At 36.2% G+C, this 17932-nt stretch overlaps 1 non-coding gene across 1 annotated transcript; it reads right to left on the bottom strand.

Annotated features, from left to right (window-relative positions):
• Window positions 1–1149: 1149 nt before the first annotated feature.
• On the bottom strand, window positions 1150–1256 carry LOC121217477 (small nucleolar RNA R71). Its single transcript, XR_005913563.1, has one exon. It is a non-coding gene; the product is annotated as a small nucleolar RNA R71 (small nucleolar RNA).
• Window positions 1257–17932: the final 16676 nt, after the last annotated feature.

Here is a 17932-nt window from a genome sequence, read left to right as displayed (position 1 = left end):
CTTAATTCTTGTTTTGATATCCCAAGATACTGATTCAAGACATGCTCTTATTCAGAGGAGGAATAGACCCTGTCTAAGAGTACATTTGTCACAATTAAGCGGAGTTAATTGCGCACCTAGACATAAGGTGACAAGATTTTGCTGGATTAGGGTGAAACCTAATAAGGGGATCCATAGATTGAGTTAATGCAACCCTAGGGTGTTAATTAGATAATTAATTAGTTAAAACAAAAACCTCTTTATTCATAGGCTAGATAATAAAAAGACAGTCATTACTAGTACTTTTAGTTCCTTTGGGTTCGACAATCTGGTCTTGCTAAAACTATACTACTGTTCAATAGGTACACTTGCCTACATCACAATAATAGTTAGTTCAAGAATGAGTAATTATAAATATTTAAAACCTATCATGAAATAACGCAATCAAATTTTTGGCGCCGTTACCGGGGATCTAAGTTATTAGGAACACTCAAATTTTATTACTTTAGCCATTTATTTTTCTTGCAATTTAATTTAATTATATTATTATTATTTATTAACCTACTCTTTCTTTCTTTTGACAGGTTTTTATAGTTTATGACTAGAAGAAACCCATCGGGACCATTACTTTTTGACGAAGAAATCAATCGTACAGTTCAGAGAAACCAAAGAGAAATAAGGCGCAGCTTAAGATACACGGAGAACAAGCAAGAAGACGATACTCAACCCCCAACCGAAGAGATGGCTAAAAACCAAGGCAATTAGCTACCTCCTGCAATTGCGGTTAACCAAAATCCTACTCCACGCACTATGTATGATTATGCTAAACCTTCTTTAATAGGAACTGAATCAAGCATAGTTAGACCTGCTGTAGCTGCAAATACTGTTGAATTAAAACCTAACACTATTCAAATGATACAACAATTTGTTCAGTTTGATAGTTTGCAGGATGAGGATCCCAACGCTCATTTAGCCAACTTCTTAGAACTATCCGATACATTTAAAATTAATGGCGTTTCTAATAATGTCATACGTATTTGGTTGTTTCCCTTTTCATTGAGGAACAAAGCTAAACATTGGTTGAACTCGTTACCACGAGGGTCAATTACTACTTAGGAACAAATGACCGAAAAGTTTTTACTAAAATATTTTCCGCCGACTAAAATGGCTAAATTACGTAATGATATATCTTCTTTTGTGCAGATGGATTTAGAAACACTATACGATGCATGGGAGAGATACAAGGACCTTCTGAGAAGGTGCCCTCACCATGGGTTACTGCTTTGGCTCCAAGTACAAACATTTCACAATGGTCTGAATCCTTTGACTCGACAAATGGTTGACGCAGTGGCGGGCGGAACCATCAACAATAAAACACCAGAAGATGCTTATGAGTTTATAGAGGAGATGTCACTGAATACCATCAGTGGCAAGCCATGAGGACAAAGCCAACGAAAATAGCCAGTGTTTATAACATCGATTCAGTCACCATGCTGTCAAATCAGGTAGAACTCTTGAATAAAAAGACTGATGGTTTTCTTAGTTCTTCACAGGTTCACCCAGTAATGCATTGCGAAGCAAGTAATGGTGGAACAAACCATTTGGAATACCAACCTTATGGCCACAGCATGGATAACGAGCAATTAAACTACATGGGTAATAATCCTTGACCTCAAAACAATCCATATAGTAACACTTATAATACAAGTTGGAGGAACCACCCCAATTTCTCGTGGGGCGGTCAAGGAAATAAAAGACCACAACATCCTTCGGGCTACCAAAAGCCACCCTACCAACATGAAAAGAAGCCAAACCTTCAAGAGATGCTCTCAAAGTTTATATCAGTGTCAGAAACTCGTTTTTAGAACAACGAGATAGCACTTAAAAATCAACAAGCGTCGATCCAAAACCTCGAAACTCAGATAGGCCAGCTTTCCAAACTAATCTCCGAACGACCACAAGGTAGTTTGCCAAGTAATACCGAACCTAACCCAAGGGAACAACTCAATGCAATTAATATTCAAGATGTCAAATGAGTCGTTGAGCCTGGACCAGAACCAAGGTAAGAAACTGTGGTAAGCAAGGGTCAAGGTGAGGTAGATCAAAATAAAAACAAACCAGTGACTGTCAAATATAAACCTCGTATGCCATACCCCAACGCGACAAGGAAAGATCGCTTAGATGAACAATTTTGTAAATTCCTTAAACTCTTAAAAAAATTTCATATTAACTTACCGTTTATTGAAGCTCTATCGCAGATGCCAAACGCAATGAAATTTTTAAATGAGCTTTTAGCAAAAAAGTGGAAGTTGGACGAGGCATCGCATGTGAAGCTAAACGCAATGTGCTCAGCTATTCTGAAAAATAAGCTACCGAACAAACTAAAAAATCCAGGGAGTTTTGCGATTCCTTGCTTAATTGGTAGTTGAGATGTTAATAATGTATTAGCTGATTTAGGGGCTAGTATCAACGTCATGCCTAATAAAATGTTTAAGCAACTAGGTCTCGGGAAACCCAAACAGACTAGGTTGAGCATTCAACTAGTAGATAAAACTATAAGATTTCCTAGGGGTATTATTGAAGATGTGCTAGTAAAAATCAATAAATTTATATTTCCCGTTGACTTCATTATTTTAGACATAGAGGAGTATAGCAACACTCCTTTAATTCTGGGTAGGCCTTTTCTAGCAACTGCTAAAACAATTATTGATGTTGGCACAGGTGAGCTCACACTTCGCGTAGGAAACGAAACACTTACCCTTCAAGCTCGCAATTCTGACAACACATCAGGAATTGAAGGTGATCATCTAAACCATTCTATTAAAACTGACCACATGGTGAAACCCACTTTGCAGGAGATAAGTCTGAAGGAAGTGCATGAGCAATTCTCAAACAATAGTAAAGGATCTATTCATGAAGAACGAAGGCTATGAATAGAGGAGCTAGATGAATGGTGAACACATAAACCGAGAACACACGATAAACTGAAACTACGCCAAGACGAGCTTGATACCTCTCCAAATCAACTTAAAGTTGGAGATAAAGTCTTATTAGATGCTGCAGATCCCCACATTGTCACTACCACACCGAATGAAGAAATCTCTCTTATGGTACTCAACATTTTCCATTCGGTACGGTGGACGTGAGTCATCCCAAGTTCGGCACTTTTAAGGTAAAAAACACCCGTTTAAAACCTTATTTTAAGATTGATAGCAGGAAGGAGGAGTATAAACTCCTCGAACAACCATAATCATTCAACAGAGAGGTAAGTCGAGCTTAGACTATAAATAAGCGCTTCTTGGGAGGCAACTCGAGTACTAACGGTTTTAAATTATTTAAATTTCAAGTTTTAAATATTTAGGTCACTAACAGAGTATTTGAAGCACAGGTTTCCAACACCACACGGTCGATCACACGGCTGTGCTTAAGGCCGTGTGACCAACACGGATGGAAACACGACCTTGCGATACAACCGTGCGAAAATAGGGTAAAAGGTTTCCCCAAACATGGGCCGCGATAAAATGCCACGGCTGTGCGATATGGCTGTGGCCGAATCTGCCAAATGAACACAGGCGTACGACACGCCCGTGTCTAGCACCCGTGGACAACACTATCAAAATAAAATGGGCATGTGCAAAGCTACACGATCGTGGGAGAAGCGAATCACATCACACACAGTCGTGTAACATGATCATATAACCACACGGCCTATACACACGAGCGTGCCAGAAGGCCGTGTGACGACACCTTAATGACGAACACGGCCGAGCCACGACCCATACGGGCATGTACACCGCCCGTGCCATTTGAGAAATTAGAATAATTCTTTTATTTTATTTTTCTTTCATTAAGTTTTTAAGATTCATTTGTTTTTGTTTTAAACACGGCTTATCTTTGTGACAACTATCAAGATTATTCCCTTCACTCTCTTTCTATCATTCAGAATCATGCTTGACATCCAAATTAATTTCCAATACTCGATCTCACCAATCCAAGAATATCATCCATTCTTAATACAGGAAGTTTCACTTCTCCCCCTACCTTATTTTTATACTTTAATATCTATCTTTGTACATTGAGGGCAATGTACATCTTAAGTGTGGGGGGTATTTATTTCATTATCAAAAAAATCCCTGAATGACTGCCTTGTTCTCTTGAAAAGCTATCATATCATATTTAGGATAAATCTTAATTGATTTATGATTTTGATTGATATATCTTGAATTAAAGTAGAGGCAATTATGCATTGATTGCTTAAACTTTAAGAAATTAGAGAATCAAGCATGATGAGTTGATTTTTAAGAATTTAAAATCTTAGGCTGTTTCCCCAAAGTTTAGGTATTACTTTAAGTTGGAATTCACAAGTTGTTAAACATCAAAATGCCATAATTTTTGTGAGATTTTTGAGCCTTTTGATCATCTATTAATTCTTTTCATGCTCACTTTTATTATTGCTTTGAGTGCGTCAGTATTGAACTGTTATTCTAGAACTTGCTTGATTATGCATGTCAAGACTACACCATTTGATTTGATATGTCAAAATGATTAAGAAACTTAGGATTAACCCACTCATGCCATGAAAAGCCTACCTCCACGATTAACCCCTAGTAAACCCCCTTGAGCCTAACAAGCCATTTCTTGTATTACCCTTAATATTAACCTTTAAACCATTATTGTTGAAATCCCCTAAATTCATTTAAGCCCTATTTTGGTCAAGATTTGAATTGTTGCTTAGCTATGTTTTATTCTACTCTATAATTTAATGTGTTCTTAAAAAAGAAAAAAACATGTATACATATTAGTAGTGATATTTTATTTGTAAGCTTCAGAAGTTAAATTCCTTAGTCTGAGAAGAAGCTCTGTTGTACGCAAGTGATGATTAACTCTTTTTCTAGTTAGGTAATTTTTCAATTCAATCTCGATTCTAACCCTTAATTTCAGCTTGTGACCTCACCCCCTAACCAAACCTCATTACAACCCTCTAAAGACCTTTTTGATTGATGTATCATCTTAAATTATAGTGGTGGAGATTTGATTTTCATGCAAGCCTATGGTATTGACTTTTCATTATTGACTATTGAGTGCTTCATTTATTGTCCTTAAACACCTCGAGTGATTTGAGTGAATCTGTAGTGAGGATGTGAAACTCTATGATATTCTGAATCAAAGGTAATTACTTAAATGAGGAGAGACACCTATGTTTGCATGATTAAATACTCAACTTGGAATGTTTGAAACTTTTATGTTCTTCTAGTTGAATTCTCAATGTATGATTACCTAGGGATTATTATGAGATATTATCGATAGAAATTATAAGTTGAGAAGAATTTATTTTGACTATGAGTTGAGAATTTTTCTTGAGGACAAGCAAATTCTTAAGTGTGGGGGTATTTGATAAACCATAAATTATACATATTTTTACCCCATGTTTAATGCATTTTATGGATGATTTCTCATTAGAATTGGTGAATTCGATGCTCCTAATGCTTTAATTTAATGTTTTATACTTAGGAGAGTATAGGAGAGCGAAAGGAACGAGAAACGGGCCAAAAACAGAGAAAATGGGCCAGAGTATGAAATCAACACGACCTGGACCTCCTCACACGGGCAGAGCACACTATCGTGTCAATTTGGCAGGCTCGAGCACGGCCTGAAGTAATCAAACACGAGCGTGTGCCACGGGCGTGTCCCTGTTGAGCCCAAGTTGAGTCCAATTTGGAAAAGGCTAATTTTGAGGGCTTCTAGGCATTCCAAAGCCTATAAATACACCCTAGAGAAGGAAGAAAAGGGGAGGCGGAGAAGGGGGAGTAAGGAATTACTATTAAGAAGCCGATTGATCCATCTTAGAAGTCGGATTCATCATCAAGACTGAAGCTCTCTCCTCAATTTCCATTTAGGAGTTTTGGGTTTTCTTTATGTTTTGTATTCTTTATTCTTCTAAGATGTTTTCTTATTTAGTTATGAACTAAAACCCCTAAATACCTAAGGAGAATGAAACCTAAGACGAATCTTGTTATTATTTTCTGAATCGTATGATAAATATTTAACTTGTTCTTAATTATGTGTTCTTAATTCTTGTTTTGATATCCCAGGATACTGATTCAAGACATGCTCTTATTCAGAGGAGGAATATACACTGTCTAAGAGTACATTTGTCATAATTAAGCGGAGTTGATTGCGCGCCTAGACATAAGGTGACAAGATTTTGCCGGATTAGGGTGAAACCTAATAAAGGGATCTATAGATCGAGTTAAAGCAACCCTAGTGTGTTAATTAGAGAAAAGTCTCGGTTATTCAATCTAGGGATTAGACGTTATTAGTCTTGAATAGAGATAATAACATAACTTAGGGATCTCTACGGAACAAGTTAAATGAATAAATCGTCTGATTCGGAGCCATAATAACAAGTATAGTCTAGGTGGATTTTTCCTTGGGTATTGTCTTCATTCAATCGATTTTTTTCCAAAATCAATTCCCCAATTCCATTCTCTGTGCATTCTTAGTTTAGATAATTAGTTAGTTAAAATAAAAACCTCTTTATTCTTAGGCTAGATAATAAAAAGACAGTCATTACTAGTACTTTTAGTTCCTTTGGGTTCAACAATCCGGTCTTGCTAAAACTATACTACTGTTCGATAGGTACACTTGCCTACATCGCGATAATAGTTAGTTCAAGAACGAGTAATTATAAATATTTAAACCTATCACGAAATAATGCGATCAAAACCCTCAATATCTATGGCCTGACTTTTATTTCGTAATTTATTAAAGAACCAATGATAGGGAAGAGTTAAAGTTTTATGTATGGTCTTTGGGTTTCAATGTTGTTGGTTCATTAAAAAAGAGTTATCAGGCTCAAATAAGGAGACTAAAGTTTCACAGTATTAAGGTATGACCATTTGAGACCTAGTATTACTAACAATGCCTTAGGTCTTCCCGAAGCATCCCACTATACACAATTTCTTTCATGCTTCGAATTAGACTGAATGATAATCATCAATTCAAGCATTCATGTTTCTATGACCATTTAGAAGACTTATATCTCATATGGCCTCATCAAACATTCTTACCTAGGTACTTCTAATTTATTATTCAATTTAACTAAGTAACTTAATCAATTTTCATTAAAAAGAATCCAATTATTTCATATCAATAAAAAAATTCATGCTTGACAAAAATCATTACATGCTTTACTATTTTCAACCACTATTCACAGTATTAATATAATTCAAGCATCTTACAACAATAACAAATTTTTATCAATAAATAATCAACTAAATCAAAGTAAACACACAAACGAAAACATACACAAACTAATCCTATGTACTTCCCGCCCACACTTTAAAACACCTATTGCCCTTACTATAAAATAATCAAAGTGTAAACAAGAAAACTTCCCTGAGTAGGACGAATCTTTTACGTTATGATTGTAACACCCTAAACATGAATCTGTTGCTGGAACAGGGTTACGGAGCATTACCAGAGTTTTCAAATCAAATAGACAGAAAATACGAATATTTCATATCATATATCATTCATGTCAAAAACCAATCAAATTCATACATATTGTCCCCTATACGAGCGTTCGATGCCCAAAATATGTATTAGAAACAAATCTGGACTACATTGGGAACTTATAAAATATTTCAGAAACATTTAAAATTTTCAAGGCTGTAGTGGTCACACGACCATGTGGCCAGCCCATGTGACTCACACGGCCAAGATACACGCCCATGTCTTAGGCCGCATGGACATTAGAAATGAAGGTACACGATCGTGTCTCAGCCCGTGTTTGTACTCATGTAACTTACTAAATTGTGCCATACGGCTAAGCCACATGCCCCTATGCTAGGCCGTGTGAGCATATTGACTTGAGCTCTTTAAAAGATATAGGGGACACACGATCATGTCACTTAGCCGTGTGTCACACACGGTTGAGACACATGCCCGTGTGTCTGCCCTTGTGAAAGAAAATAGGCCATTTTCCAAGTCACATTTCTCCCCCAGATTGGCATCAACCTAAGCATAACAATTTGCATATAACCAAGTTATAAATAGACATCCAAAATAAACCAAAATCAAGTTTAAAACATGTAATATCACCACATATAGTCAATATGCCCCTAGGCACCTCAAATGACAACTTAAAAACATGTCAACCAAATATCCAAACTTACCTAGATGACCAAATACATATATGCATAATTGTACCAAAACGTATCATATAGGGCACTTATCAAGCTCAACAATTTGGTACCCAAAATACCAATAATTCCAAATGGTGCCAAAGATACCATTCTAACCAACACCAATGTACCTATAAGTTTTCCATAACAAAGCACTAAATCTCACTATGGTATATCACATATCTTATATGCATATTCAAACCACATTTTACTTTCCATAATTCTACCATATAAAACACACATCAAATATGATAAGGCCACATATATATATACACATCAAAATATACCAAACACAAGCCAACTAAGTGGCTAATCACAACAAAACACTTATATTCCAACATTGGCCAAATTAACCTATACATGCCATTATAACCGAAATTAAATAACCAAAAGTACCAAAAGAGCTGATGGATAGTGTGATATAGCTCTAACAAGCTTCCAAACTGGACGAGCTTCTGAATCACTATAAAACATGGAAAATAACATAGAGTAAGCTTTTAAGCTTAGTAAGTTCGTAAATAGAGAATTTAACTTACCATTTTGATCACATTTAAGGTAAGTAAACCAAAGCATATCCTAATTCAATTTGGCCAAAAGCCTAACACATGCTTATCAACCAAGTTAGCCATGTAATTCATATAACAACCAAGAATCATGTATGAGTTCAATAACTATTCAAATTCCATATACATGTAACATCTATACCATGCATCCATATATCATATATAAATCCTTTAAATGTATTTCATGAAAATACCTATACTAGCTCGTATTGAAATCAAATAGGCTCGTAATAGAACTATGCCCGTTAAACATTTAAGATATCGTTCAATACATGGGTAGTACACATGAGGTGTATTGAACTGTAATCCGTCAATTCGTGTACATGTATGCTCATACAAGCTGTAAACAGTAAGCTCCTCCGAGCTGAATAACAGTAAGCTCCTATGAGCTAAATATTGGTAAGCTCCTTTGAGCTAAATAACGGTAAGCTCATGCGAGCTGGTTATTGGCATGTTCATAAGAGCTGAAATCAATAACCCTAATGACATGCCATTTGTATCCTACAAATTCCTAAGGTTCAAACAGGGCTGGTTAACCGTCGAACGGGTCAAATATGTGATCGGTATTCATATATAATGATAATGCAAATAACATACATCTAATTCACTCGAAACATATAATTACACAAACTCACCTCGACGGGTGTATGTAGATATGAATGCGACTAATTCGATATTTTTCTTTTTCCCTGATCTAACTCCGTACGAGGTCTAACGAGATCTATATGAATGAATTTAAATCAATTCAACATAATTCATATTCAATTTATTCCAACAAACATTTTTGACAAAATTACTATTTCCCCTATACTTTTAATTCTTTGCAATTTAGTCCTTATCTCATAAAAATGGAAATTTGCTCAATTTCATTACAACACATCATACTCGAATTATATACATGCTTATAACAACCCACATTTTCCACAAATACACAATATTACCACACAATTTATCACATTTTTCAATTTAATCCCTATTTGATAAATTCATCAAAAATTTCATTACAAAAGTTATTTATCTAACAACAACCATTCATTTTCTACCATTAAACTTCAAAACCCTAACATGTTCATCAGTGGAAAAACTCAAATACTTTAACAGTTTAACAAATTAGTCACCGAGCTAGCTAGATTAAGCTACAATGATCCCAGAAACATAGAAATAATTAAAAACAGGTCAAAAAATACATACCAAATAAACAAGGAGAAGTTGCCCAAATAAAAATCCCTTGAATGGCTTTTCTTTTACCCTAAATTTGGTTGAGAAGAATTAAAGAAGATGAAGTTCAATTTGTTTTTATTTAATATTAACTTTATTTACTAATTACCAAAATATCCTTTAAAATTATTCATAATTTCAATAATACCAAGCCATGTACATCCACTAACTTCACTAATGGTGTACTTACCACATAAGGACCTCCAAATTAATGTTCTATAGCTATTTAATACCTTTAGCTATTAGAACCTAACTTTTAAACTTTACGCGATTTAGTCCTTTTTATCAAATTGAACATGTAAACTGTAAAATTTCTTAACAAAATTTTTATACAGTAACACTGTCATGTTTTAGACCATAAAATAATAAAATAAATTTTTTGACTTCGTATTTGTAGTCTCGAAACCACTGTTCCAATTTTCCTGAAAACGGGTTGTTACAACTCTCCCCCTAAAAAGGATTTTCTTCCTCGAAAATCTAACCAGAAAAGAGGTTCGGATATTCCTTTTTCATAGCTTCCTTGGCTTCCCAGGTGGCTTCCTCTATTCCATGTTGTTGCCATAGAACTTTCACTAAAGCTATGTTTTTATTTCTTAATTCTTTCACCTCCCGTGCCAGAATTTTGATCGGTTCTTCACTGTATGTCATATCAGACTGAATCTCGACACTCGTCGAGGAAATAACATGGGAAGGGTTAGATCGATAATGACATAACATAGGCACGTGGAAGACATTTTGAATCCTTTCAAGCTCTGATGGTAAATCTAATCTGTATGTAACATGTCTGATTCTTTCAGTAATTTCATATGGCTTGATAAATCGCGGACTCAGTTTTCCTTTACGACTGAACCGAAGAACTTTCTTCCAAGGCAAAACTTTCAAAAATATTCTGTCATCGACTTGGTACTCTATATCTTTATGTTTAAGATCTGCATACGATTTCTAATGATCTAAAGATGGTTTCAAACTATCTCGGATCACTCACTTTTTCCTCAGTTTCACGAATCAAATCAACCCTATGTATCTTTTTCTTACTCAGCTCAGTCCAGTATAATGGAGTTCAACATTTACAACCATATAAAGCTTCATACGGTGCCATATTTATGCTCAACTAAAAAATATTATTATACGCGAATTCAACCAATGGCCAATATTTCTCCCAGTTGCCATTAGACTCTAGTACGCAACATCGAAGCATATCTTCGAGAATTTGAATCACTTACTCGGGCTGACCCTCGGTCTGAGGGTGAAATGCAGTGCTAAAATGCAACCATGTACCCAGAGCTTCTTGTAACTTTCTCCAGAATCACGAAGTGAACCTCGAATCTCTATTCGAAATAATGGAGACTAGCACTCCATGTAATCTGACAATCTCAAAAACATATAACTCAGCTAATCTATCAAGTGAGAGATCTGTACGTACTGAAATAAAATGTGCAGAATTCGTCAAATGATCAACAATAACCCAAATAGCATCTTTCTTTTTCGGAGATAGAGGTAATCTTAATACGAAATCCATAGTAACTCTATCCCATTTCCACTCCGGTATCATCACTAGCTGTAATGGTCCTGAAGGTACCTGATGTTCAACTTTAACTTGCTGACATATCAAACATCTGGATACAAAATCAGAATCTCGTGTTTCATTCTCGGCCACCAGTACATCTAATTCAAATCACTGTACATTTATTGCTCCTCAGATGAACAGACAAGCACCTATTATGAGCTTCATGCAAAAATTTCTATACAAGCTTTGGATTCTTATGTACACAAACTCTACCTTTGAATAATACACAATCATCAGGTCCTATCTAAAATTCTAAATCAGAAGTTGACTCACACTGTACTCGTTTAGCTAACAACTCACTATCACATTTCTGAGCTTCGAAGATCTGCTGTAGAAACATAGTTTAGCTTTTAACTTAGCTAAGATCGAGCCATCTTCAGACAATGTCAATCGTGTATTCATCACTCGCAAAGCAAAACAAAGACTTTCTACTCAGAGCATTCACAACTACGTTTTCTTTTCTTGGATGATAATGAATAACTAACTCATAATCTTTCAACAGTTCGAGCCATCTACGCTGTCTCAGATTTAGATTTTTTTTGCGACATCAGATACTTTAAACTCTTATGGTCGGTAAATATGTGACATTTTTCACTGAACAAATTGTGTCACCGAATTTTCAACGCAAACACAATAGCTTCCAATTCTTAGTCTTGTGTTGGATAGTTTCTCTCATGCGACTTTAACTGTCTTGAGACATAAGCTATTACTTTTCCTTCCTGCATCAAAACAGAGCCTATACCGTTCAATGACGAATCATTGAAAATCACAAATTCTTTACCTGATTCTGGCTGAACCAGAACTGGTGCTTCGGTTAATAGTGCTTTCAACAGGTTAAACTTTGCTGATATTTATCAGACCATTCAAACTTCACATCTTTCTGTAATTGTAACATGTAACACCCCACACCCGTGCCCATACCGGTTCGGAATATGAGGCATTAGCTGACTAAAACTTATGGATAAAAATGTTTTCTTAACACCAAAACATGGTCAAATTCAAACTCTTTCAATTTCAGATATAAACTCCTCAATAAGAGATTACAGGGTTTAAAACATTCGTTGAAACCCATTAGGAAATCTGGGTCCTTAAACTAACCCTGAACATAACACCTAGCACAGGGGCACATGCCCGTGTCCTTCACACGGCTAGGACACACCCGTGTGCTAGCCTATGTGTAAAAACTTGAATAGTCTTTTTTTGACATTAGCAATCCATAAGGGCCACATGGCTGAAAATTTCAGTGGTAGGAGAAGAGAATGAAAGGATGAAGTCATCTTGTCTTATTTTATTCAATTAAGTCACCAAACCACCTAAACTTTTGACTTTTTGACCAAATTGTTCCCTATGGCCGGCCAAGCTCTTAGGAAAGGGTCTAATTGCCCTTTAAAACCCCACAAATTAAGGTTCATAGCAATTTAACACCTTTAGCTAACAATGTAAGACTTTTGTACTTTATGCGATTTAGTCCTTTTTCGCAATTAAGCAAGCAATCGCTAAAATTAATTCACCAAAATTTTCATGTACTTATCTAATTATGCTACAATACACAAAATAATATAAAAAAAATTTCCTTGACCTCGAGTTAGTGGTTTCGAAACCACTGTCCTGACTAGCCCAAAAGTCAGGCTGTTACATAACACTCCTTTTTCCACTTAACCATCAAATTTTCATTTTACGCAATTAAGTCCTTTTTATTAAATCGGGCACTCAAATAACAAAATTAAATCACAAAAATTTCACACATAATAAACACTGAAAATAATTTTTAAATATTTTTTGACTCGAATTCATGGTCCCAAAACCACCATTTTGAATAGGGTTTAAATCGGGCTGTTACAACTCTTCCCCCTTAGAGATTTTTGTCCTAGAAAATCTTACCGGTGAATAGGTTCAGATAACGCTCTTTCATTGCATCCTCTGGCTCCCACATTGCTTCCTCAACTCCATGTTTATGCCATCGTACTTTAACTAACAAAATTTTCTCCTCATATGTGAATGCGAATACATTGTCATATCGGAATGCGAATTGGTTCCTCCTCATATGTCATATCGGCCTTAATCTCAATCTCTGATAGACTAATCAAATGTGAAGGATTAGATCAATATCTACGAAGCATCAAAACATGGAATACATTGTGGATCTTTTCCAAATTAGGTGGCAACAATAGTCTATAAGCAACCGACCCTATACGCTCAATAATCTCATAAGGCCCAATAAATCTAGGACTCAATTTGCCTTTACGACTGAATTTGAGTATTTTTTTCCACGGTGAGACATTTAAATAGAGTTTATCTTCGATTTGAAACTTATATCTTTTCGTTTCAGATTCGCATACGATTTTTGATGATCTGACACTGTTTTCAGGCTTTCGTGAATCACCTTTACTTTCTGTTCAGTTTCTCTTATCAAATCGACCCCGTGTATCTTGTTCTCACTGAGCTTGGTCCAATACAATGGTGTATGACATTTACGACCGTACAAAGCCTCCTAAGGTGCCAGTTTGATACTCGATTGAAAGCTTTTATTGTACACAAATTCAATCAGAGGTAAGTATCGTTCCCACGTACCTTCGAACTCGAGAATGCAACATCTCAACATATCCTCAAGTATCTGAATGATTTACTCAGACTGACCATCAGTTTGCGGATGGAAAGCAGTGCTGAAATGTAATTTTGTACCTAATGCATCTTGCAATTTCTTCCAAAATTGCAATGTAAACCTTGGATCTCTATTCAAAACAATAGAAATAGGCACACCGTGTAATCTCACAATCTGAGAAACATATAACTCAGCAAGCTTGTCAAGCGAATAATCTGTACAAACCGAAACAAAGTGAACTGATTTAGTCAATCTATCCACAATAACCCAAATTGCATCTTTCTTGCTCGGTGTCAACGGCAAATCAAATACAAAATCCTTCATGACTCTGTCCCATTTCCACTAAGGTATCATGATTGATTAAAGCAATCGAAAAGGTACCTGATGCTCAGCTTTTACTTGTTGACAGACTAAACATTTTGAAACAAAGTTAGAAATGTCTCGTTTCATACAATGCCACCAGTAAAGCTGTTTCAGATCATTATACATCTTTGTACTACCCAGGTGAACAGATAATCGACTGTTGTGAGCTTCATTCAAAATTATTTGAATCAATTCTGAATTTCTCGGGACATATTCTGTTTTTGAACCTCAAACAACCCTCAACATCAACTCGAAACTCGAATTCAACATTTGATTCACATTGAACTTGCTTTGCTAACAAATCATTATCAACTTTCTAAGCATCGCAAATTTGTTAAATAAATAACGGTCTTGCTTTTAATTCAGCTATTATCGAACCATCATCAGACATAGCCATATGCATATTCATTGCACGCAAAGCAAACAGTGATTTTCGACTTAGAGCATCAGTAGCAACATTAGCTTTTCCCGGATGGCAATCAATCTCAAGTTTGTAGTCTTTTAACAACTCTAACCATCATCACTATCTTAAATTCAGATCTTTTTGAGTCATCAAGTATTTCAAGCTTTTGTGATTAGAATAAACATGACATTTTTCACCGAACAGAGAATGACACCATATCTTCAATGCAAATACAATATCTACCAATTCTAGATCGTGTGCCGGATAGTTCTTTTCATACAGCTTTAATTGTCTCGAGGCATAAGCTATGACTTTTCCGTCCTGCATCAAAACACAGCCCAAACCATTTAAAGAAGCATCACTATAGATAACAAATTCTTTACCCGATTCTTGCTAGACTAGAATTGGAGCTTCGGTCAAAAGGGCTTTCAAAAATAAAAAATTTTCTGGCAATTTCTGACCACTCGAACTTAACATCTTTCTAAAGTAGCTCTGTCATCGAGATTGCAATCATAGAGAAACCTTTCACAAACCGTCTATAGTAACCAACAAGTCCCATAAAAACTTCAGACATCAGTAACATTTCTCAGAGGTTTCCAATCAAGTATAGCTGAAATTTTACTCGGATCAACCTGAAAACTTGATGTTGATAAAACATGGCCCAGTAAACCGACTTCATGTAACCAGAACTCACATTTACAGAACTTCACATACAACTGTTTATCTCGCAAAGTCTGTAACACAAGTCATAAATGTTCGGCATGTTCAATTTCATCATGGGAATAGATCAAAATGTCATCTATGAATACAACCACAAACCGATCCAAATACTGTCTGAATATTCGATTCATCAAATCCATGAAAACAACAGGTGCATTAGTAAGTCTGAAAGACATAACCAAAAACTCATAATGTCTGTACCTCGTTCAAAAAGTAGTATTTGGCACATCAGAGTCTTTAACTTGCAACTGATAGTAGCCTGATCTCAAATCTATCTTCGAAGACTCTGTAGCTCATTTCAGTAGATCAAACAGGTCATCTATCTGTGTCAACGTATATGTTTTCTTTATAGTCAGCTTATTGTGTTGCCGGTAATCAATACACATCCTCATTACTCTGTCTTTCTTTTCACAAAGAACACTGGTGCACCCCAGGGAGAGAAACTTAGTCGCGCAAAACCTCTATCTGTCAACTCTTGCAGCTGAGCTTTCAATTCTTTCAATTCAGTAGGTACCATTCTGTACGGAGCAATCGATATCGGAGTCGTCCCCGGTACTAATTCAATACTGAACTCAACTTCTCAAACAGGTGGCAAACTCGGTAATTTTCGGGAAACACATCCGGATACTCGTACACAACAGGTACTAATTCAATCTTTCTTTTAGTTCCTTTACTGTCAAGCACATATGCATAGTAAGCTTCGCAACCTTTTCTTACATATTTTCAAGCTAACATCGAGGAAATCACTGCCGGTAAACCATTTAGATCATTAGATTCAATCCGAATAATCTCATCATTCTGGCATCGTAAATCGATAGTCCCTCTTTTGCAGTTTACAATAGCATCATTCAAAGTCAACCAGTCATATCCAGAATTTTGTCGAACTTATCAAATGGCAATAACATCAAATCAGCCGAAAAGCATGAATCTCGAATCATTAAAGGACAATTCTTACATACTTTGTCAACCATAACACACCGGCCCAAGGGGTTTGATACTCTAATCACAAACTCAGTAGACTTAATAGGCAAAGTCTTTTCTGAATACTAAAGTCTCACACACATAAGAATGAGTCGAACTAGGATCAATCAATGTAATTACACTAGTATCATAGAGAGTGAATACACCAATAATAACATCTAGGGATGATGCCTCCTCGCGTGCGTGAATTGCATAAGCTCTGGCAGGTGCACGAACCTCGGATCTAACTGCAGTATCTTTAGTCCCTCTTTGACTGCTACTCACATTACCCATATTTCTGGGTGGTCTACCTCGAGCTCCAATGTTACTCGGTCTTGCATTTTGTACTATGTTTTGTTCAGCTAACTCTGGGCATGCACAAATATAATGATCCATCGATCTACATTTGAAACAAGCTCGATCATGCAATCTACAACTGCCGGGATGCTTTTACCACAATGTTTACACTCGGGTTGATCTGATCCCGTCGAGAAAATCCCGAAGTAGCCTTAGAACAGCTAAAATCATCTCGAAACTTTTTCGATGCCGACTGAAATGATTTATTCGACGATCTCTTACGTGAATCTCTAGCTTCAAAGTCAACTTTTCTTTTCTCTTTCCCGAGCTCTTCAACTTTGCAGGCTCACTCAACCAGTACTACGAACTCTTTTACCTCAAGTATGCCAACAAGCAGTTTAATGTCTTCGTTCAAATCGTCTTTGAATCTTTTACACATGATAGCTTCAGTTGAAACACACTCACGGGCATATCAACTAAGTCTCACAAATTTCTGATCATATTCTGTCACGGTCATCTGACCCTGTTTTAACTCTAGAAATTCTTTGCGTTTCTAGTCGATAAATCTCTGGTTGATGTATTTCTTATGAAACTCAGTCTGAAAGAACTCCTAGGTCACTCGCTCTTTAGGAACCACTGATACTAGTGTATTCCACTAGTGATATAAAGTGTCTCGTAGCAAAGATATGGCACATTTTAAACACTCATCCGGGGTACAAAATAGCTCATCAAACACACGAATAGTATTATCAAGCCAAAATTCAGCTTTTTCAGCATCATCATCATCAGTAGCTTTGAATTCTTCAGGCCCGTATTTTCTAATTTTATCAACAAGAGGCTTAAGCAATCTCAACAGATCACTCACTTGAGGTGTAGTAGGTATAAAAGATTGATTAGTCGGGGTGGAGGTTGTGCAACCGTATTAGTCCAGATATATTGAGTAAACCAGTCGTTCATCATTTGGTAAAAAGCTTGCTTAGCCTCTTCCTCTTGGTTACTCGAAGTCTGTCGAGAATCAACCGGCGTTGTCCCTTGCGCGGGAACAGGCGCTATACTCTCGACATCATCAGCTAC

This window comes from Gossypium hirsutum, chromosome A02 (assembly GCF_007990345.1).
Source record: "Gossypium hirsutum isolate 1008001.06 chromosome A02, Gossypium_hirsutum_v2.1, whole genome shotgun sequence".
In the NCBI taxonomy this organism is placed as follows: domain Eukaryota; kingdom Viridiplantae; phylum Streptophyta; class Magnoliopsida; order Malvales; family Malvaceae; genus Gossypium; species Gossypium hirsutum.
The sequence above is the reverse complement of the archived record's forward strand: the minus strand, read 5'-3'. Positions and strand labels throughout refer to the sequence as shown.